Here is a 23,720-nt window from a genome sequence, read left to right as displayed (position 1 = left end):
AATTTTCATCTTTTGTTTTATGTCTTGTAGATACATGGATCAAGAGCTATCCTCAGCTGTCAGCACATTATTATTTGAGAAGGCTAGATCAGTAGGGTGACAAACTAGGGAAACCCAAACATGTAATGTGAATGTCCTGGAAAACACCCATAGACATTTACATGACAGATGAGTTCAACTACTGCTCCACAATGAGCATCTCCACTCTCATGGTGAGGTTGCCATTATGGAGGCCATGCTCAAGACATCAGTAACTGAGGTAGTACCTAGAAGATGTGGCTGAAAGATAGCTGGTGTTTGTCAATGATATTAGCTGCAAGACACCATCAGTAAGTAAAGCCATCGTGTAAAATAAATAGATCTTCCCTATAGTACTGGTAGGGAGAACCAGCTCAGAACATTATATGCCAACAGGCCATGCCGGTAGCAGCTGTATCATTCACCAAGATGAAGGCCAAGTTGTGGCAATAATTTGGTGAAGCAAAAGAAAATATCACTGAGATAACATCAACGAAGTTTAAGATAATCATTTAGTGATTTTGGAGATGGGGAATATTACTCAAATGGGGGGAGTGGATGCTTTATTTGTGTGAGTAATTGCAGCATAAGTCCTGGGCCCTATCCTTTTCATCACCTTAAAAGTGCTTTTGTATGTGCGGAATGAAAGAAAATATAGAACAATTTTTTTTTTTTTTTTTTTTTTTTGCAAGCTGGTCTGTGTAACTTTTAAACTGGAGCTATTAGACTTCAGGCAGAAGCTGTGCATGTAGTGGCTGCTGAAAAGAAAATTGGAACTATGGAAATTTTGGTTAAAAAAATCAGGCAGAAGAATGTATATATTTGGGGGTATCAGTAAATACTGTCCTCCCCAGGCAAGAGAATTTGTGGAATTGGACCCAGTAAAAAAATGTAAGACTATCAGGACTACAGGAAGGGCTCTTTTATGGTGTAGTGGCAGTATGACTTATTGAGAGAAGTCCAAGATTTGGATTTTACAGTGGATAAGACAAACAGAGTGGGGCAGATAAAAGTTGAATTGGAGAGATCCTGATAAGCCATTATGAGTCATTATTTCTACAGACTCAACAAATGGATGGTCAGGCAGACAGGCATCATAAAACTGGATCCTGGTGATACATTGGATGAAGTCCAACATAACAGGGGATTTCTCTGTCATTGTATACTAAAGGAGGCTGCAATCCAGATACAGTCTGCTGCCGGGTACATTAGGAGAGAGGGGGCACAGGTTCAATTAATATGTCCTCCTATGCAGAGTTCTGTGGAAGGGATCCTTATGCAATGTGCTGGTGGAGGCTGTTAAGGTTTTCATGGAAGAGCTTCATCCCCTGGTGGGTAGAAATTTAGAAAGGAGAAGACATCTGTTGATGATGGCGGGGATAGGATGGGATGTGGGATTGCTTCCAGTGAAGGCTGGCAGACAAGAAAAGTATTCACTGGATGAGGAGGAGGTGGAAGTCTTAACCCCCCCTCCTTACTGGATGGTACAGAAAGAGACACAGAAAGTTGTGGTAATGAGAGATCCAGATAGACCATAGGGGAATGTAGTTCTAAAGAGGAAGTAGGACTTACAACAGTGGCTAATAAAAATAAGGAGAGGTTTTGGACTGGGTACAACTTCACCCGTTTATTTGTCACTAAAGTCAGCTCTGTCTGTGTTCTGTCTTGTACCTCATGAGCTGTAATGATGTTACTGAGGTTTAGAGAATAGGTGACCTGTAGATCAGCACCCTGACTGCACAGCAAATGTTCTCCATCAGGGTGTTAATCTACAGATGATGCCCACTGAAAAACTAATCCACCACTTCACGTTAGCATATCAAGCTGCCGTGGAGCTTGGACTGAAAATAATCTAATTGCCACCATTATTTTACGCTCACTAAGCAGTACTACTGTTGTTTAGTGAGTGTAATATATATATATATAAAAAAAAAAAGAAAAACGTGTGTGCATATGTTAATGTTTGTGTGTGTGAATGTATGCATGCATGAGTGAGAGCGAGATCAATCGAGCCATTATTTTACACTCGCTAAGCAGTGCTTTTGATTTTTAGCAAACATAAAAACTTAATGAAACTGAAAAAATTATGTGCGTGTGCGTGTGTGTGTGTGCGTGTGTGTGTGTGTGTGTGTGTGTGTGTGTGTGTGTGTGTGTGTGTGTGTGTGTGTGCGCACAAACATATGCATGCTTGCATGAGAGCAAGGTTTGTGTGAGAGAGAGTGAAGAGTGGAAGTGATCGAGCACTGGCAACAGCAACAGTAAAGAGGTTTGCATACCTCTCAAACTTTTAGCTGAAGATTTATTTATTTATATAACATTTGTTTATCAGGAAAGTCCAACTGGGCTGAACAGGCCCATTTTTAGCAGAGGCTTGGAGAGAAAAGCTCCCCTACAATGTTTAAACATTACAAGAAATATAACAAGAAAATTATTTATACAGGCAATTTTACAAGCAATATTGCAATAGATAAATGGTCCTGCATAATGAATAACAACAAAGGAAGTTTATAATATTAGAAAGAGTGAGGAATTTGTTAGAGGAAGCAGGAAGAATAAATGGAGGAGGTAGGAAAAATAAAGATAATATAAAATATTGGTAGTGGGTTGTAGAAGTAAAAGTGGATTATTTAGTTTGGGTTAAACATGTACAAATTCATGAACTTGCTAGGAGTGTTTTGAGAAGGTTTTTGAAGGTTGTTTTCTTGTCTGTGGTTCTAATATTAAGGGGCAAATTGTTTCAGGTTTTAGCAATGAAGGTAGAATATAGGGAGTCTCTGGCACTGTTATTACTTCTGGTTATGTCTGGATAAAGCCTAAAATAACAGGGGAACAAAGGCTAAAAATAGGAACCTATTTTCAATATTACTGTTATAAAAAAATCACAAATTTGCTTGAATAATAGGACTTGTGTTAGCATGCATTTTCTAAAGTGCAAGCATATGTGTGTGTGTGTGTGTGTGTGTGTGTGTGTGTGTGTGTGTGTGTGTGTGTGTGTGTGTGTGTGTGTGTGTGAGAGAGAGAGAGAGAGAGAGAGAGAAGGAGAGGGAGACTGATAGACCAGTGGCAGCAGCCGTAAAGATGTTTGCATATCTCTCGACCTTTTAGCTCAGAAAATCTGGATAAAGCCTGAAATAATGGGGGAATAAAGGCTCAAAAAGAGGATCAGATTTTCAATGCTCTTCTTATAAAATTACAAACTAGCTTAACAGGATTTGTATTAACATGAATTTTCTGCAAGAAATAAAGTCTGAAAGTCAAATGTATGTCATTATTTAGTGACTTTAATCCCCAATGACTGGTAACAAACCATACATTTTAGGAGTAAGGGACCAAAAAAATAAATATCTAGATATTTTGTTAAATGATATATTTTAGATGTAAAGTGCTTCTTCCAACACCATTTACATACACTACAGCAACTTTGAAACATTAGGTGAAGGAACTATTTTACATCAAAAGTATATAAAATAGTATAGGAACAGAAGTAAATAAATAAAACAACAATTTTACAGACAGCCCATACTCTAACCACAATATTGCCCTCTAGGGGGGTTCACTAGACAATCTCAAAATACTGATCGAAACTGAATAGTTGAAAGTGCAGTTACATGAAACTGCACTATCCTGAATGCAGAAATGCCGAATCCGCTGTCATGGTGTCATGTTCGTGACATACGCTGTGGTTTGTAGATTTAGCTGGGGATTCAAGTAAGTGGTGTTTACGTAAGGGTATTGGGGTAGGGATTTTAGTGTGTGTGTGTGTGTAGTGGTGGTTTTGTGTGTTTAGTGCTACCTTGGAGATATATATATATATATATATATATATATATATATATATATATATATATATATATATATATATATGTAGGGGGGTGTGGGAGATGGAGGTGGGCTTGCCCCCCTGCTTATAGGTAGGGTAGGTGTGTTTGTATGTTATGTTGTGCTTGTATGTGTTGTTTTGTTTGTTGTAGTGTAGTTAGGTAGGTGTATGTGTGTTTATTTGTGTGGTTGTGTGTTTATGGTCGCGATTTTGGGTTTTGTGGTTGTGGGTTTTCAGGTATGTGGAATTTTGGCTATACAGTCTTGAAATACTGAAATTTGACATTTCAGTATTTCAAGATTGTCTAGTGAATCCCTCTAGGGTCCAATAAAATGCGACCTCGGTGGAATGAAAAGGCGTGCCAGTCACTGATACACCAAACGGAACACAACTTATTTGTAGAAAACACAAAAACTAAAAACAAAAATGTTAAGCGCTTTCACTCATAACCATAAGCTTCATCAGAACAATTTCCACACAAACAATTCATTGTTTAAATACTATAGATTGGCGCCAAAATAGGACTTGTTTCCTTCCTTAAAGGGGAAGGAAACTTTAATAATTTGATGTTTTGTTAAACTTAACAAAACCTATTTAATAATACAGTTCCCTAGCTAGTTAGATACAATGATCAACAACATATATCCCTTACATTTATTATGTACGAGTTATTTATGGTTCATATCCAGTTAGTATTATTAGGAAATGTATTTATATGGGTTACAATTAGTTTTTTATATATTGTGCTTCTCATATATTGTACTTTTTATATAATGTTTTTTTCACACATTGTTTTTATCATCACACACACATTTTTTATTAATCAATTCATATTGTAAGTAAATATATATTAAGTTCAAGCCAGGTTATGGTTTAATGGTCCTTGCAGTGTCAAGCAAGTGAACACTATTATTAAATAGTTTATTGAGATCAATCACTTGTAAGCAAAATTACGGTACCCCTTTAAGGAAGGAAACAAGTCCTATTTTGGCGCCAATCTATAGTATTTAAACAATGAATTGTTTGTGTGGAAATTGTTCTGATGAAGCTCATGGTTATGAGTGAAAGCGTTTAACATTTTTGTTTTTAGTTTTTGTGTTTTCTACAAATAAATTGTGTTCCGTTTGGTGCATCGGTGACTGGCACGCCTTTTCATTCCACCGAGGTCGCATTTTATTGGACTAAAGGTGTACTTTACTCAGCATTTTATTCAGTTGTTGCATGAATCCCTCTAAGGTGTGTGTTATTTTGAAAATTATGCTCTTCTAGGGGTGTAAAGTACAGTTTTGTACCTACCATAAATGTAGATGTCCGAACTGGATAGCATCTGCAGTCATAACAAATGGGTTGTCCTGTCGTCAGGCAGCCCTTCGGTCGGCCGGATTCCAAAGTCTGGGTCCGGCTTCGGCTGATGTCGCACTTCACCCGACGTCATCTCTGCTGGTCTTCGGGTATAAAGGCATCAGCCGACGCCATTTTCCTCAGTGTTTCTTGCCCCAGATGCCAATTGCCCTCTTGGAAAGCTAAATTTTGGATAAATGCCAATGTTTCCAAAATAGTAGAAGGCAAACACAAAAAATAAACATGTATGTACATATATACAAACAAATACACCATAAGAGACTCCCCCCCCCCCAGCTAGCTATTAGGAGGATAAATACCCTAGGAGTACCGCAGAGGGGAAGGAGGGAGGGTAATCCTGACTGCAGATGCTATCCAGTTCGGACATCTACATTTATGGTAGGTACAAAACTGTACTATGTCCTTCATGGATGCATCTGCAGTCATAACAAATGGGTAGAATACCATAGCCAAACTAGGGAGGAGGAATAATAATTATGGTGTAGTCAGAATCCCTTGCAGTACAGCAGTGGCAAACCCTGCTCGGGATCTAGAATATAGAGGTAAATTATAATGCTTGGCAAATGTATGCACGGAGGTCCAAGTAGCCGCCTCAATAATATCCTTGGTTGCCACTCCTCTTAAGAAAGCTGTGGTAGTGGCTGTAGCCCTTGTAGAATGAGGTCTTATGTTCTGTGGAATTGGTTTTCCATGGTAGGAGTAACAGAATCTTATGCAATTTCCTATCCATTTGGAGATTGTCTGTTTGGAAATTGCTTTTCCTTCCCTTCCTGTTGCATAGGCTACAAAGAGCTGGTCAGTTTTTCTGTTACCTTTGGTTCTGTCCAGGTAGTAGCGTAACTGTCTATGTACATCCAAGGTATGCATTATTCTTTCACCTCTGTTTTGTGGATTGGGAAAGAAGGTAGGTAGGTGGATTGCCTGGTTTAAAGACACTCTGGATACCACCTTAGGCATAAATGTAGGATTAGTTCTCATGGACACCCTATCTTGATGGAAGATTAGGAAGGGTTGCACTGCCATTAAGGCCTGTAGTTCCGAAACCCTCCTTGCTGCAGTAATAGCCAGTAGGAAAGCAGTTTTCCATGACAGGTGTTGTAGATCTGCTGTTGCTGCTGGTTCAAACGGAGGGAGTGTCAACTTTTCTAGTACAAAATTCAAGTCCCATGCTGGTAATGGTGGTTTCCTAGGAGGTTTTACATTCTTAATCCCTCTGAGGAACTGCCTGAGTAGAGGATGTGAAAAGACAGGAGGATCAAAGCTGTATTCTGCTGAAATAGCTGATGCATGTATCTTGATGGAGGAATAGGACAGGCCTGTATGTAGAAGCTCTGCCAAGTACTCCAGAATGTTAGCAATATCTATGTTCGACACGTCTTTTCCTCTTTCAGTACTCCAAATGACGAACCTTTTCCATTTTCCTGCATAGTTCCTTCTTGTTGAAGGTCTGCGGGCTTCAAGGATAATGTCTTTAACCCTTTGTGAAAGGTCTGGGTTAGCTACTGCTATGTGATGTTCCAGGCAGTCAGTTGCAAGGTTTTTAGGTTTGGATGTATGATGTTGTAGTTGTTCTGAGTTAACATCAAAGGCATCAGGGGTATTGACCACATTTTCTCCCGAGACATGCTCCTCAGCAATGGGTACCAGTGTTGTCTTGGCCAGTTCGAGCTATCAGAATTATCCTTGGACGTTCCTCTTTGATTTTCAGTAGTACCTTGTGCATCAAGGGAAGAGGTGGAAATGCATATGCTGTCAGGCCTTTCCAGCTGAAGGATAGAGAGTCCACCTTCCATGCAAGTGGGTGGAATGTCCTTGTGCAGAATTTTTTGAGCTGGTGATTTTGTGGGGAAGCGAATAGATCTATTTGTGGCATTCCCCATTTCTTTGTGATGGCCTTGAAGATGTCCGGGTGTAGCATCCATTCGTGAGCATCCGAGGTGGTTCTGCTTAAAATGTCTGCTAGGGTGTTCTCTTTTCCCGGTGCAAATATTGCCTGTAACTGGATGTTGTAGCTGAGAGCCAGATTCCAAAGGTCCAAAGTCATTCTGCATAGGGGGTAAGAATGAGTGCCTCCCTGTTTGTTGATGCACCACATGACTGTGGTGTTGTCTGTCCTTATCATCAAATGGCCTTCTTTGAGGAATGGTCTGAATTTTTGGATTGCCAGTTTTACTGCCAGCATTTCTTTTTGGTTTATGTGCAGGTGCAGCTGGTCCTGAGACCACAGTCCTTGTACGCATTTGTCCAGCATGTGTGCCCCCCATCCTAGGTCTGAGGCATCCGTTGTGATGGTTTGGTTTGCTCGAAAGTTGTGGAAGGGTAAGCCTGGGTTTGACTGGCATGCCCGAGCCCACCATAGGAACTCCTGTTTTAAGCATGGGATTAGTGGTATTTCTGTTTCTAAGCTGTGCCTGTGTTGAGACCATAAATTCTTTAGGTACCACTGTAACTTTCTCATATGCAGTCTGGCAAGTGGGACCAAGATTATGCATGATGCCATGAAGCCCAAGGCCTGCAGAACTTTTCTTGCTGTTAGTTTGTTCTGCTTTGTTAATGCCAAGAAGTAAAGCGGGAGCTCTTTTTGTTTTTCTGCAGTTAGGAATGCCATCTGTTTTACTGTGTCCAATTCTGCGCCCAAGAATGTTCTTGTCTGGGATGGTATCAGCCTTGACTTTTGTAAATTGACTGTGTATCCCAGGGCTTGTAGCAAGTAAATGACCCTTTGTAAATCTGTTGTCAGCTTGCTTTTGTTGTCCGCTTGTAACAGGCAGTCGTCCAGGTATGGATAAATTTGGATTCCCTGTACTCTGCAGTGAGCGATTACTGATGCCAGGCATTTTGTGAATACTCTGGGCGCAGTAGATAAGCCAAAGGGCAATGCTGAGAATTGATAATGCTCTGATCCTGCAAGAAATCTGAGGTATCTTCTGCAATTTGGTCGAATGGGGACGTGCAGGTATGCCTCCTTGAGATCTAGAGTTACCAGCCAACACTCCTTGCCCAGCATGGGAAGAAGTTGCTGTAGAGTCAGCATTTTGAATTTTGGGACAATGATGTATGTGTTTAAGATGGACAGGTCGAGAATAGGTCTCTAGTTTTTCTCTTTTCTTGGAACTAGGAAGAGTCTGGAGTAGAATCCTTTGCCCTGTTCTGTTATTGGTACCCTTTCCACAGCTCTCATCTTTATTAATTCCGCTATCTGGTGCAGGGCTTCTATTTTTTGATTTGGGGGCAGGTTTGGCATTCCTCTTTTTACTGGTAAAGTGTGGAAGTGGAACCGGTAGCCTTGGTCTATGGTTTGCAAAATCCACTTGTCTTTTGTAATATAGTGCCAATTTTTCGAGAATAAGGCTAACTTTCCACCTAATGGTGCTGCTATTTGCTCCCTGGTAGGCGGAGTCAGAGCCAAGTCACTGTGATTGTCCTGTTGCAGTGGCAGTGGTTGCGTCTGTGCCTCAGTTATTGCCTTGCCACTGTCGTCCTCTGTAGGCACCTCCTCTGGATTGATTTCTGCCCCTAGAGCGTCTGTTCCTGCCCCTTTGTGATCTTGTGGAGTCAGGAAAGGACCAATTTTTGGCAGGCCAGTTCCTGCTAAACCTTGGGGGCTGAACTTGTAGGAAATCTTTAACTGTTTGTACAGATTTTGCCTTCTCTTCCATTTTCTTCATTACCTGCTGGGCAGGTTCCCCAAATAGACTGGCCTTATCCATAGGAGCATCCAATAGCTTAGCTTTAACATGATCCGGCGAGACCTGTTCTTTCAACCATGCATGCCTTCTTATCACTGTGCCAGTCATGGCTGATCTAAATGAAGCCTCCAGTGCATCATAGCCACATTTTAAAGAATGGTTACTAACCTGTTGGATGTTATTCACCATTTCTAATGCATATTTCTTATCTAAAGATTCATCAGAGGACAGCTTTTTAATTAACTGATCAAGCATAAACTCTTGGTATTGGATCATGTGAAACTGACAGTTTAAAGCTCTAGCTGAGAGAATAGCAGAGGTGTAGACTTTTTTCCCCCATCTCTCTAAGGACCTGGATTCCCTTTCAGAGGGAATAGGGTTTTTTGCTGTGGTCGAGGATACTGCCTTAGGCCCCTGGGATATAGTTTCGGGGTCTGCAAGAGGGGCCTTGTATAGGTGGTGATGAGTGTCTGGCACCCTGTAAAATCTATCTGGTTTAGCAGGGGCTGGAGGTAAAGAATCAGGTGCAGTGCAGACATCATTAAATGCATCGTCCACAACAGATAGGACAGGAGGTATAGCTAAGGGCCTATGTTGTGGTAAGTGCAGAAAAGTCCTAAGCCTTTTTCTTGAATCTGAGAAATCTTGTCCCTGCCATTGGAATTGTTCTCTCATGGCATGTAAGGTTTCCCCAAAGGAGAATTCCTCTGGTGGAGAGGCAGCTGGAATGGATTCTTCAGCATCTGAATCTTCATAATTGGAAAAAGGAGCCTCTGGCTGGTCTGTAATGTCTGAGTCATCCGCAGAATCATCAGAGGACACAGGCTCGGGGGGCTCTGCTCTAGGTCTCTTTTCTGGGGGCTGAGAGGCCCTGTCTGGGTGAGATTGGGATCCCCTAATTAAGGATATTAAATCTTCTGCGAGAGTAAGCATTTGAGAACTAGAAGTAGGCCTGAGTGAGGATGGTTTAACAGGCACTGATTTAGCTGATTTGGCTGCTTTAACCCTGGCAAAGGCCTTAATAGACATGGCTGCAGGAGGCCTAGCAGCACCACGTGCTGGAGTAGAGATATCCAAAGGGATGGTGTCTGATAGATCAGTAGGAACCGCAGTTGTAGGCAAAATTTCTGAGGCTGATTCAGGTAAGGTAGCAGGAGCCTCAGTAGTAGTCATGGATTCGGCTGAAGATTGACCAGTTTTCTCGGTTTCGGCCGAAACCGAGACACTCGCGGCTTGCTTAACCGTGGTTTCGGCCGAAACCGCGGACCGCGAGTGTCGGTCTTTTTCTTTGCGGTTTTTAACAATTTGGGTAGTCGGAGGATCCGACGGCATAATGTACGCAAAATCTGAGCCGAAAAATTGTTCAGCAAACTCCGACCGACGCCTAAGCGTTCGTCGGTTGAAGGAAGCACAGGCCGAACAGGCTGCTACGTCGTGGTCTGGGCCTAAGCAAGGCAAACAGTAAGAGTGGAAATCTTTATGAGGTATTTGTTTCCCACAAGTTAAACAGTTATTGACTTTTTCTGACATTGGCTGAGGCAAGAAAGAGTCCCCAACGGGGTACTTAGCTTTTTAGAAGTCTTCGAAGTAGTATTCGGTAGTAGTAATCTCTGGATCTGACCAACCGGCACTTGCGAACAGCTTCTGCTTCGGGCGCCACGCGGCAAGAAAGACTGAGGAAAATGGCGTCGGCTGATGCCTTTATACCCGAAGACCAGCAGAGATGACGTCGGGTGAAGTGCGACATCAGCCGAAGCTGGACCCAGACTTTGGAATCCGGCCGACCGAAGGGCTGCCTGACGACAGGACAACCCATTTGTTATGACTGCAGATGCATCCATGAAGGACATCAGCCCTCTGCCTGTGGCTTTGGACCTCATAACACCCCTGGACAGGCATATTTCCACAATCAAAAACAAAAATCCACACTAATACAAAATCCAGAGCAAAATAAAACTCCACAGGTGAAGAAACTTGGTTCGAAGGATCCAATGTGTATCAAACTGAAGGAAATAATAAGCAAAACAGCTTAGAGATATTCAACAACTTTTAATCCTTAAAAATAGTAAAAAATCAGTCAAGCGCTTTCGCCTGGTTCCTACCAGGCTTTATCAAGATAAAAAACAGTCCAAAACTAACTTGCTATATACCACTTGGAATTAACAACATAATTAATTAATTTGCAATTACGATTGTTATAATTACAGATTTAAAGCACCAGTGTCCTCTGTAACACCAAATCTAGCAACAAGCTAGTGAATTCTTTACACAATTAATAAGTTAAATTATTTAATCTAAAAATGCTTTAAAAGTGTATATGTTTGCATATATGCAAAGCCTTTATGTGTATTAAATACGCAGATAAATAAATAAATAAATACAATCGCTTGCCACATTAAATCCGTGTAGCAAATAATAATTCATGAATTGTGTTCACAAGCATTTTCTGCGATGCCAATATATAGTATTAAATGCTAGAACATTAAGCCATATTTAATTATAAAAAATTGATTGAACCTTTAAACACCAAAACAATAAAATACAGTAAAGGCTTCTCAATCTAGAAAAATAAAAACCCAAAAAGTAATATGTGACCAACTCATAATTTTTCTCTATTTAATTTTAAAACACTGGCTATACTAATACCGTCATTCAAACCTGGAATTTTCGTGGCATTTAGCTTTAGTTGCCATATCAATTCCTTATTTTCCAACCGAGTCTCCCAGTCACCCCCTCTGGGGTCCTGAGTGACTTGTTCCAAAACTAAAAATTTTAAATTCATCTTACTACAAACCAAAAAATGTTTATAAAAGGCGTTGGTATCTTTTCCCTTTGAAATCTCATATAGGTGCTCATATATCCTTTTTCTTAGTGGTCTCTCGGTCTTACCTATATAGAAGCTACAGCACTCAGTGCAGGTGCCGAGATATACCACCCCTTTAGATGCACAATTAAAGTAACCTTGGGTACTAACTCTAAAATTTCTAGATGGAATAAAAAGATTGTTGTGGTCATGAATATAGGCACATTGATTACATGCACCACATATAAAAGTACCTACTTTGTTGCAAAGAGACAAATCCTTTTTGTACCTATAGCTACTTTCTAACAAACCCTTTAAATTGATATCTCTCCTTCTTGTAAATCCAGGTTTGTCGGGAATAATTTTATTAATATCATCCTGTAGTGTCAAGAGTGGCCAGTATGTAAGAATAGATGCTTCTATATGTTGGGAATCCCTAGTATAAGTATAAACAAAATTACTGCTTTGTAAACATTGGTCAGTGGCATTAGTTGGTATCAAACCACTACCTTTTCCAAGTAATGGTGGGTATTTCGATTCCCTCTCATGTGAAACTTCTTTGATCAAATTTTCCACCAAGTGAATTGGGTAACCCCTCTCTAAAAAAGTTTCTTTAGAAAATCAACCTCTTTCAAAAAAAGTTCTAAGGTACTTGTCATCCTGGATGCTCGAATAAGTTGTCCTTTTATTATACCTTTTTTCTGATAAAACGGATGACCGCTGTCAAAGTGTAAAAAGGTATTAGAAAAGGTTTTCTTCCTGTAAATTTGGGACTGGAAAAGATTGTTAACCTGGTCTTTACTTAAAAGAACATCCAAGTAGTGTAATGATTTATCATTAACTTCATGTGTGAAAGCTAAAAAATCCGTAGTGGAATTAATGTAAGTGACAAAGTCCAAAAAACTATCCGTGTCACCATTCCAAAGTATACAGATGTCATCCAAGTATCGCTTATAATAAACAATTCACCCCACCCAACTAGATGAAAAGATGTACTTATTCTCCCATAGGTGTAGCACTATGTTAGCGTATGTCGAGGCACATGCTGTGCCCATCGCTACACCTTTCTTTTGTCTGAAGATCTCTCCATTAAAGTATACAAAATTATTGTAAAGTACCACTTCCATGAAATAGATTAACCATACTATTACTTAGTTCAGATTCTGTTGCTAAAACTTCATTGAACCATTCCAATCCCGTTGAGTGAGGAATACTCGGAAACAGCTCTATAATGTCAATAGTTGCCATTAACAAATTGGGGTGGTATAAGTTTTGATGAATGTCACTAAGAAATTCCCAAGAGTCTTTGCAGATTAACCTCAAAGTCAAAACAAAATTCTTCAGGGTCTGGTCTATAAACTTACCCAAAGGCTCTGTGATACCCCCTGCACCTGCTACTATAGGTCTAAATCTCAATGGATTCAACCCTTTGTGTACCTTGGGGATCCCGAAAATGACCGGGATCCTGGGTTTAGCAACATGCAAATAATTGTATAGTCTTTCATTAATAAAGCCCTGTATTAAGTGGTCACTTAACATATAATTAATCTTAAAATACGCTATATTAAGCTCATTTCTGGAAACTAGTTCATAAGTGACTTCATCCTGCAGCATGTTGTAAATGTGTGTTTCATATGCCCAGTGATACATTAAGACCACCCCCCCACCCTTGTCAGTTTTCATTACTCGTATACCTTCCTCCTTAAATGAAATTGCTGTAAATAGAAACCAAAATTATTAGGTGGTGAATTTGAATCTAGTAGATGCTTCTTTCTTAGGTCTGTTTCCACCAGTTCTTCAAAAATTTTTAAGCTGGGATGAATGGGTGGGTTAAAGATACTGCTTCTAGTATTAGCATGGTTGACAGCAGTTTGCCCTTTAAAAAACAAAGCTAAATTTAGTTTCCTAATGAATAATTTAAAATCCACAAGTGTTCTAGGTAAATCCATAGATCGCAGGGGCACAAATTGGAAGCCTCTGGTGAACAATTCAAAAAATTCTGGTGTGATTATAATGTCTGTAAAATTATATATTGCAAGACTATCTTTCTTAAAAACCTGATACTTATCTATGGACTCATCCTCACTGTTACTATCAAACAAATTCCATTGTCCTCCATTACTTGCGCCCCCTGTTCCAACTCTGTTGGTAAAAAGTTGTGTTCCTCCCCCCTGGTCTGCCCTGGGGATACTGAAAAACCTGATGTTGGTTGTTGCTACCCTTCTGCACCAAACGCTCACTCCTCCTAGGTGGTTCCACTGGTGGCGTATTAAGATTGTCTGAATTACCAGCAATACTAGTCCCTACCTCATCATTAATAATGTGATGCTTAAATTTCCCTGGTAAGGGATATGCCCTTCCTTCCCTATATTCAAACAAGTCGCTTTCTAATTTTCTTATTTTACTATCCATGATTTTCACACAATGCTGGTCTATTTCATTAAAAACATTGTCATAACTTCTTTTAATGCTCAAGAAATTCTAGTTTTTAACAATGTTATCATTCAGAATGGTCAGTTCATTTAACAAGGTATTAGCTTTAATTTCGTAATCTTGAGTCATGAGATTTAACATTTCCAGACCCGTTTTGTCAAATAATTCCAGTAATTTTGTGTATAGAGTAGACCCATACACTGCATTGTTAGGGAACTTGTAACAACGCAAACCTTTAGGGATGCGCTTTACTCGTATGCATTCCCTCAAGTAATCTAACTCAAGTTGCATGTTTTTATAGGCATATAACTTATCATTTAGTTTTTCAAAGTCAAGTTCCATGCAGTTGGAGTGCCCCCGAGTGTTAAAATCAGTACCTTGTTTGAATGAAAACTGTTTCTCAGTCCAAGCGTGGGAGCCATATGCATTGTTCCGACTTGGTTGTACAGCTTTTTGTTCTTCCTGAGTATCAGCTCCCACCAGTAAAATATCGTCAGAAAATGTCGCTCTTGCTACGCCATTCGGCTCTCTAGAATGAGGTGATGCATTTCTTTTGTACAAACCCTGCTGCTGGTTGCCAGGTAACGAAACATCACAACTGCTACTGCGTGTAGTTAAAAGTTTGTTCATTTGCGTTAAAAGCACTAGTACCTGGTTAAATTTGCTGCGTGACACTGGTGCGTCATCCAACTCATTTCGAAGTAGTACCGGAGTGTCCAGAAAATTTATTTGATCCAAGTCTTCCGCCATGGTAACACACAACCAAAAACAAAAGTCCACACTAATACAAAATCCAGAGCAAAATGAAACTCCACGGGCTTGAAGACGCACACCCTGTTGGGCATCATTGCTTGTGTGGCAGATGTGAGGATGAGGATGGTGTGTTCTATAGCTGTGCTACCAGGTAGGGAGGTAAAGAATGGTTGACATCTAGAGGCTGGCCTTATGGTAAATGAAGCAACATCCTCGATGAAATGGTCTGTGGGTGTAAGATGCTCATCTGCTTTTTTTCTTTATCCTTTAATTCCTCTGGTGTTATTGAACTCAGACTAGCTTAAGGTGGACATCAAAGTGACTGAAGAGCAATGCACACATTATAGACTGTATGCATCTTATCTTATGGGAAAGTGTTGGAGTATACGATGTATATTGTGTGCATATAAAGTTGTTCAGTCAGTAGTTATTATATAATGGAGAATGTTACTAGTATGTATAGCCACATTTACAGTGTTATTTTCTTTTACCTGTGGAACTGAATAATGTCAAGTATTTTGTTGTTTCTTTTTTCTATGTGTTTACATGCAAATGGAGAGATAATTTGTTTGTATAGCCTTTAGCGCTAATTATTAACTGTGAAATAGGGGAATGGTAACAAGGTATAATGATACATGCAGTCTGTTTCAGGATTTTTTTTTAAATGTTATATTTAGGTTTTTAGAATGGTTATAGTGAACAACAACAACTGACACTGACTGACACTGATGTGAGAGAAGGAGGGGAAAGTAAGTTGCTGTAAGAAAATTTAAGACTGGGAAAGAGGACAACCTGGAGAGATTATATCTTTCACCCTGCTTCAGATTGAGATAGGAAAGTTGCTGGAGAGAAGAAGGCTGTACTACTTCTCTCATTTTGATAAAAATATAACCCTGTATTTTGTGATCATGCTATATACTTTTGGATTGTTTATTGAAGAGTATGTAAATATTTCAATGTCAAATATTTTAGCTAGTATTTGTATCTGTGCATATTTGCAACTGAAGGTTCATAGGTCTAGTATAATTTCACAGTTTACTTAGTGTACACTGCAAATGTTTCTGCATCAATTTATTTAAAAGTGATAGCTGCTGTTTTTGTCTTCTGTGAAAAATGATTTATTGCATCTCAAAAGAGTCCGTTAAAGTCCTTTTATGAAAGCAACTTCATGCACATAATAAACCTCTGATGGCATTTAAAAGCAGTCTGGTCATTCATTCTGACAAGTCATTAGATAAAGTGCTGATCTTAATTAGACAATAACCTGCATTTTGATTTTCTATGCCAAGATTCATACTTCTTAGATATCCCTAATTTGCAGGGACTTTAATTGTGGCTCCAAATTTTGCTCTGTCCCTTATCTTTAAAGAATCATATACACATTTGCTTTTTGTAATTCTGATAATGAACTCATTTTAAACAGCTTATCTCAAAATATCTCAATCTTCCTGTGTAATAAAAACTACATGTTCTGTTGTCTCTTCTGCCTTACAAAGATCACACAATCTTTTTTTTTTTTTTGCTTTGTAAAGCATATCAGCTTTCACAGTTAATGTATTCAGCATTGGTTGCTATAAAAATCTTGAATCGTAAATAGACTTTAAGCCTTTAAAATAGCCCTTTGTATTTCCATAGGCAAATCCAGCCACAATTCAACATAACAATATTATTGCATCATTGTTTCATACAACTGTTTTCCAGCTGGTCCAATGCTATGTATGTTAATCTTCTGTTCTATATTTTATATTCTGTAATTTCAATGATATCTAATGTCTTTATGTTCTTAAATCCACTTGTATTTCTTCAAAGCTCACAATATTTTCCAAGTTATTTGACAGACTATATTTTATTACACTTATTTCAATGAAAAGTCCCGAACAGAATAAAACTTAATATACCACTGAAATTATAAACACAAACCTCCCTTTACAATTTATAATACTCATCACTTAAATAGATTCAACTTCATGTTCCATATTATAGAAAATACAGAATGCAACAATTCCTTCTGCTTATCTACCAGAAACATAAAAGTTCCTCCATGATAAACTAACTTACACAGTATAATCAAATTACAATTTTATTAGCTATATCTTTTTTCCAAAATACAGTTTAACAATTTGCTATAATTTCCCATTCCTTATACTTCTGCACATCCTCTCAGTGACATTTTATGATTTCTCTTATTCCAAATTAAGTACTAAATACTGTTATTTCTACCACTAAAAATGCTTTACCAGAGGCTTACCTTTTTTTCTCAGTGTCAGAAATCCTGTGTTAACTCCATGAGTGCTTGTTTGATTTGTACTGCATTTTATTCTTACAGCATAGATGGCCTGGCATTAAAAGTGGGCATAAAACAATCAGTAATAGGTATTGTGCTGCATCTGTTTGGCTACCTTTATAACTAATTGACTAAATCCCTGGTCATTAAGCTCAAGATTAATAATGGAGTAAATGCATGCTTTAATAAATACTATGCATCTAATTAAAACCAGTAAGCAATAAAACTTAAGATTTATGGTGGATTTAATAAAATACTGATTTTCTTGGTTTCATCGGTATGGATTAACATTTTATCTTTATTTATCTGATGAAAATGCTATGACAATATATGTATAACAATATGTGAAGTTGAATTTCTTCCTTTCTTTGTATATTTTTGTATATATTGTAAATATTTTAAATTAATAAAAATTTTCTTAAAAAATGCTATTGCAAAACAGCCCAAGGGGTACATTCAGAAAAGATACTGCCAGTGAAGACATTAGTCATCAACTTCAACATAAAATAAATATTATAGCAGCTACAACTAACTGTCCATTTGACTTGCAATGCTTTTACCAGTGCCTTGGTAAGAGAACAACTAGAGTGTTCACATTTTATTTCAGTATGCAACAATTAGGAAGATCAACCTTTACATTATACCTAACAAGAGCATTTGCATGTTGGAAAAGTTATGAATGTGATGTTGTCAAGTCTTCACTTATTCATTGACTCTTGGGGTTTGGTTTCATATCTCGGAACTGACTCAGCCATTACTCCAGCTCACACTCTCCAAAAACTCTCGGGCTAAGCTTATACTCATAATGCTCCTCACAGAATTACCTCAGATCTCGTTTGCTGCTTTCAGTGCCAGGCATGTTTATTTTAACAGCTCTTGGGCAAGCTGTTTCTTTGCTAGTAAGTAAATTTTTTCCCTTTATTCACTTTATTAGTGATTTCTTTCCTTGGTAATACCCAGCTCCTCTTCCTGCTATTGCTCTTTAACATGTTTGTGTTTATCTAATATTACCATCAATGGTATTTCTTTCTCTTACCATTTAAGGTAACTCTTCATACCATTGCTGGTACCTTCCCTTTCTCCTTCTTTCCCTTCTTTCCTTTCTTCTTTACCATCAGGTAATGTCTTGCACCATTTTTGGTATGTCTTCCAACCTTCAAAGTCTGAACTGTATCTAGGTAATCTTTCTTCCTTGGTTGTGTGTGCGTGCATATGTGTGGCCTTGGAAATGGCCAACAAACAAAAGGAGACTTCTGACAAACTTAAAGGATCTTCTGGCTTCAAAAGATGTCAGATGTGCGAATGTAAATTACTGAATTCTGATAGACACTCATTATGTATGTGCTGTTTGGGCCCACTGCACCTTCAAGAAGATTGTGCCATCTGTCATGGCTTCAGTCCCTGGGCCCTTACTGAGTGAAAAAATAAACTTATCCTGAAGGGTCTTATTAAAAATGCTTTTGATGAGACCATACCTGGTTTGTCCAAGTCTAAAGTGGATATTAGCTTCCCTCCTTCTTCTTCATCAAAATATTCTAAGAAGAGAAGCAGCTCATTGCAGACAGCATCTTCGGCACCATTATCTAAAGTGCCTAAGAAATTCCTGGTTCCAACAGTTCATTCAGAACTGGCTAGAAAAATGGACATGTCTTCGCTGCCATCAGTGTCTGTTTCTGCACCAACTGTTTTGGCTCCTTCCAATAACATCACCCCTCCAATTACTTCAGAACCAAAACAATTTAAGTCTAAAGAATTACCTTGTACCAGGGACTCTTCTTCAGTGGATCTCTTCATAGACAGACTCCTAGTTCCTTCTTGGACAAACCCAGATAGATCCCTGTCAGTCTCTTTGGTCTGTTCCATCAAGAGCCTCACAGAAACTGATATTTTGAGGCTGGTGGATCAGCTCTTGATGACGAGGGAATTGTCCTCTTCCATGGTTCCCAGCCATCCTAGCTCAGGAACCTTACCCTTTTCGACTCCAGTACCCATTCCTCCTCTGACCCCATCTGGGCCTACAGAGTTTTCATTTCCAGCAGTCCCAGTTTTGACTGACTTGGTGCAGGTCAGAGTTTCTTCTCCATGCCGAAAATGGTCTTGAGCTGTTCGGTTCAGTTGGAACTGGATACCTCCTGGGGTCACAGTTTTGTTGCTGGTTCTGGGGGGCATGGATCAACTCTGGGTTTGTTGGAGGCATCCATGCCTCTCAGGGTGTCAACACACATTAGCTTGATGCTGGCTTCTGCTTCAGAGATGGCTTCTTTGGTGTGGGGTGGGACCCTGGTTCTGAAGCAGTCTATCTCGGTTTCGAGCTCCCACTCCTCTTTGGGGGGGGGGCATCTTTCCAAGCTATGGACAGGGCATTGTCCATTGTGGGCACACAGTCAACATCACTCTTGTCGGACCTACCTTGCCCTTCCCCTCACCCAAAGCTTCCTCCAGCTTCTATCCTGGAAGAGTGGGCACTGAAGCCTCAGAATCCAACCACTGTGATCATCTCCTCTTCAGATACCTCTCTGATCCATCCCACTGAAGAGGTACTCCTGAAGAGAAAGTGCAAGAGGAAGTACTTAGACTCCCCTGAAGAGTCTTTCACTGAGGATACTGATTTTAATGAAGGGGAGGGTTCCCCAAGGTCACCCCAGAAGATGTCTCCTTTGGAGACATTCTTGAGATCCTGAAACATAGCGGTGGCTGGACTTCTCTTCAACCTTTCTCTGAGGAATTGGTATACCTAGAGGCTTTCTGCACCTGACACTACCTCCTGGATCTCTCCACCTACTGATGATCTGATTAAACTGATTGCTTAGTGGGTGTGAAAGATACCCTACACTATCAAACCAATCCCAAAGAGACCAGATTGTATTTTGTCAGCTCCCCAAGATCAGCAGCATTGAGTGAAAGGAATACCAGATAATGCCATTATGATATTAGCAGCCACAAAAAAGGAACTTGCTGATGAAAGTCCTACTGTTCATCCTCCTAATAAAGAGCCTAGGGCAATGGATAGATTTGGGAAGCATGTATGTGCTCCCTCAAACTTCACACTAAGGTCCTTGATTGACATGGCATGTTTCACGAGACTTCAATAAGATCTGGTAAAAGAACTTTCAGATTCTATGACAGGAGGAGTAGCTGAAGGGGTTAGAAAAAAGGTGACTTCTCAGCTAGCAACCCTTGACTCTGTTTTTAATACGTCCATGAGGCTCACTGTACATGCAGCCGAAGAGACGACAAGGACAGAGGGTTCAGACATAGTCATTAGGATTCATGCCTAGATGCACTTATGTGAGTTTGTGGAACCATTTAAGTTTTCTTTAATCAATGCTCTGTTTGATGTAACATCCCTTTTTGGCCCTAAAGTTAAAGATATCCTGGCTAGATGTGAGAAGGATAGAAAGACCCTTTCTGCTGTTAGTGTTTGCTTCTCCTCTCCTCAATGGCCATACTCTAGGAACCAGAGAAGTTTAAAGCCACAGCAAAGACTTCTCCCAGGGCAGAGGAAAAAGTCAAAATGGAAAACACTGAGCGTGAGGCAGAGGTGGCCTGTGCAATCAGGGTTCCAGGGATTCTTTCCCTGGTAACTCTTACCAGTGGTCCTGAAAGGAGGCCCAATTGCTGTCCTCTGGAGGCAGTCGGGGGAGGATTATCTCTGCACCTTACCACCTGGCTCAAGATAACAACAGACATCTGGGTGCAGAGGATCATCACCACAGGTTACCATATCCCCTTCTCAAATAAAGCAAAACAATAGAAGAGAATCCCAGATGTCTCACCCAGTCACAGGGATGCGGCAGTATTAGAAGTTCAAAACTGCTGCACAAAACAGTCATCCAAGCAGTCCCACCAGACCAGATAAGATCTGGAGTTTGCTCAAGATTCTTTTTAGTGCCAAAAAAACAGGAGACTGGAGACTGATTCTGGATCTCAGCCAATTGAACAAATCAGTTCAACATACCAAATTCCAGAAGGTCACAGTTCAGTCTATGCTTTCATTTTTAGAAAAAGATGATTGAATGTGCTCAGTAGATTCTCAGGATGTGTATTACCATATAAAAACTGACAAGTGATCCAGAAAATTCTGTGCTCCTGGCTGGGAGCCAGTCATTACCAGTTCAGAGCCCTGCCAATAGGTCTCACCACAGCCACCAGAGTGTTCAGCAAATGCATGGTAGTGGTAGCAGCTCACTTCAGACTGCAAGGAGTTTGTATGTTTCCATATTTACATGACTGTCTCCTTTCTGTTCCCACCAGACATCTACTTTTTAAGGCAAGAGACTACTTTCTTCAAATGCATTCCATGTTAAGAATCACTATAAACTATGAAAAGTCACATCTAGTCCAAACTCAATAACTGGAATTCATAGGAGCATTGCTAAACACAAGTATAGGCATAGCGTCTCTTCCCCGGGAGAGATGTCAAAGAATCAAATCACAACTCAATCAGATTATTCACAGGAAAAAGGCGATCAATGTCAGCTTCCATTACTCTAGTTCCTCTGGACAGATTTCACATGTGGATTCTTCAATGACTCTTGACATCCCAATGGTCTTTACTGAATCAGCCAATGTCCCATCTGATATTAATCACCAAGTTGAGCAGGAGAGACCTAAGTTGGTGGCTTCACTCCAATGAAGTTTTATCAGGCAGACCCTTTGTTCCTCTGTCAACCCAAATCATAGCAACTACAGACATGTCCTAGATGAGGTTGGGGGGACATTATCTGGGAAAAACAGTCCAAGTCCCATGGTCCCAACTACATGCCAATTTGCACATCAATGTTCTAGAGATCACGGCAGTGCTCTTAACATTGCAGGCATTCCAAGATACCTTCCCCTCAGGGCAATTGTGATTCAAGCAGACATCTCAGTAGTTTGATACATCAATAAGCAAGGGGGAACCAGGTCTTGCCCTCTTTGTCAAGAAGCACTCAGAGTATGGCAATGAGCGATATCAGCCATCTGCTTTCTAATTGCAATGCATATTCCGGTGAGTTCCAGACAAATTGAGCCTCACGAGTGGTCTCTCAATCTGATAGTATCGAAAAAGATATTCCACCTCTGGGGCCGGATGCTCTTCTGCATGATTGCCCACCAGTCTGTTGTATGCCTTTCCCCCATTTCCTCTCATATCCATTTCTAAAGAAAGTCTACAGGTTGAAGAACAGAATAATTCTCATTGCCCCATTCTGGCCTCATCAGGTCTGGTTTCCCTTTCTTTGGCCTCACCTAATTTGGAAACCTTGAACACTGGACCCGGATCCAGACTATTTACATGGGTGCCAGAACCATAGAGCCAGAGGGAGGGGGAGCCCCCCCCTCCACTTTTACATCTGCAAGACCTGTCAGGAAAAATTAACGAAATGGAGTTTTCACATTAACGTGGATTCACGCATTGCCTAAACTAGCTGTTCTTGTTCTCTCATTGCTCTTTGTTACAGGAGTTATGCTGCCACTGTTCTGTTGATGCTGCCAGAGTCATGCCGGTAAGGAGAGTTTTGTACTTTTATTTGCAGGAGTTATGCTGCTTGTGTGTGTGTGTGTGTGTGTGTGTGTGTGTGTGTGTGTGTGTGTGTGTGTGTGTGTGTGTGTGTGTGTGTGTGTGTAATGCCCCAGTTAGGTATACCTGGTGGTTACTGTTATACTTAGGCTCAAATAAGAGCCTGAATTCTCTACCCATACCACCACTTGTGATTCAGGGAGTTGGGTCCATAGCTCTCAACTGTCCAGATTTTCACAGAAGATTTGGCTCATACTTTTGCTCTGCTCCTCTTAAAATTTGTGTTTTTCTGGGAAATCAGTGAGAGCTGAATTCACTAAATAAAGATAGCCCTTGAAGTTTCAGTCTTCCTATTTTTCAGGAAATACAAAACACTATTTTAGCAACTTTTTAAGATTATACAAGAAATATTTAAAATGTGCCCTGGTTTTGGGCCTTTGCCCCCCCCCCCCCAAATTAATTTTGGCTTTTTCCAGATTTCTTGTGCTGTGAAGTTGAGAGATTTAGTTGAGTGTCAAGTGGATTTTACAAGGAACAGAGAACTTCAGGGGAAGAGAAGTTTAGTGCTACTTATGCTAAGCTGCTTGTATTGTTAGTAGCACATCAGGTAGTATACTTGCTTTTGTTGCAGAAGGCTGTGGGTTCTACTCCCACAGTATGCAGATGGATCACTGATACTGTACTGTGTTGTACTTTAAAGGGAGTGAATGCTGCAGTCCTATGAATGTCCTCCCTTGGAGGAGTTACCTAGTAACCATGTTTCTGTTATCAGTTTGTCATCCATTCCCCATTGCAAAATTACTAGCTTATCATTTTTTTTAATGCAGCATAGGCAATTTATTCAAGGGCAACGGGCACTTTATTTGTAGATGAAACAATGAAATATATAAAGTTGTTTGCTAGCAGCAACCTCTTCTTTAGTTACATATCCCTTTAATGTGGAATCATTTAGATGACTTACTTCTGCAGAGATTTTGCATATTTACTGATACTGGCGGATTGTAATGACAGAAGTTTGAGTGGCCTTTTATGGTTGAAATTTTTTGAAATGGGTAGTT

Source organism: Protopterus annectens, chromosome 3.part1 (assembly GCF_019279795.1).
Source record: "Protopterus annectens isolate FY-2018-M chromosome 3.part1, PAN1.0, whole genome shotgun sequence".
Taxonomy (NCBI): domain Eukaryota; kingdom Metazoa; phylum Chordata; order Ceratodontiformes; family Protopteridae; genus Protopterus; species Protopterus annectens.
This window is presented reverse-complemented; position numbering follows the sequence as displayed.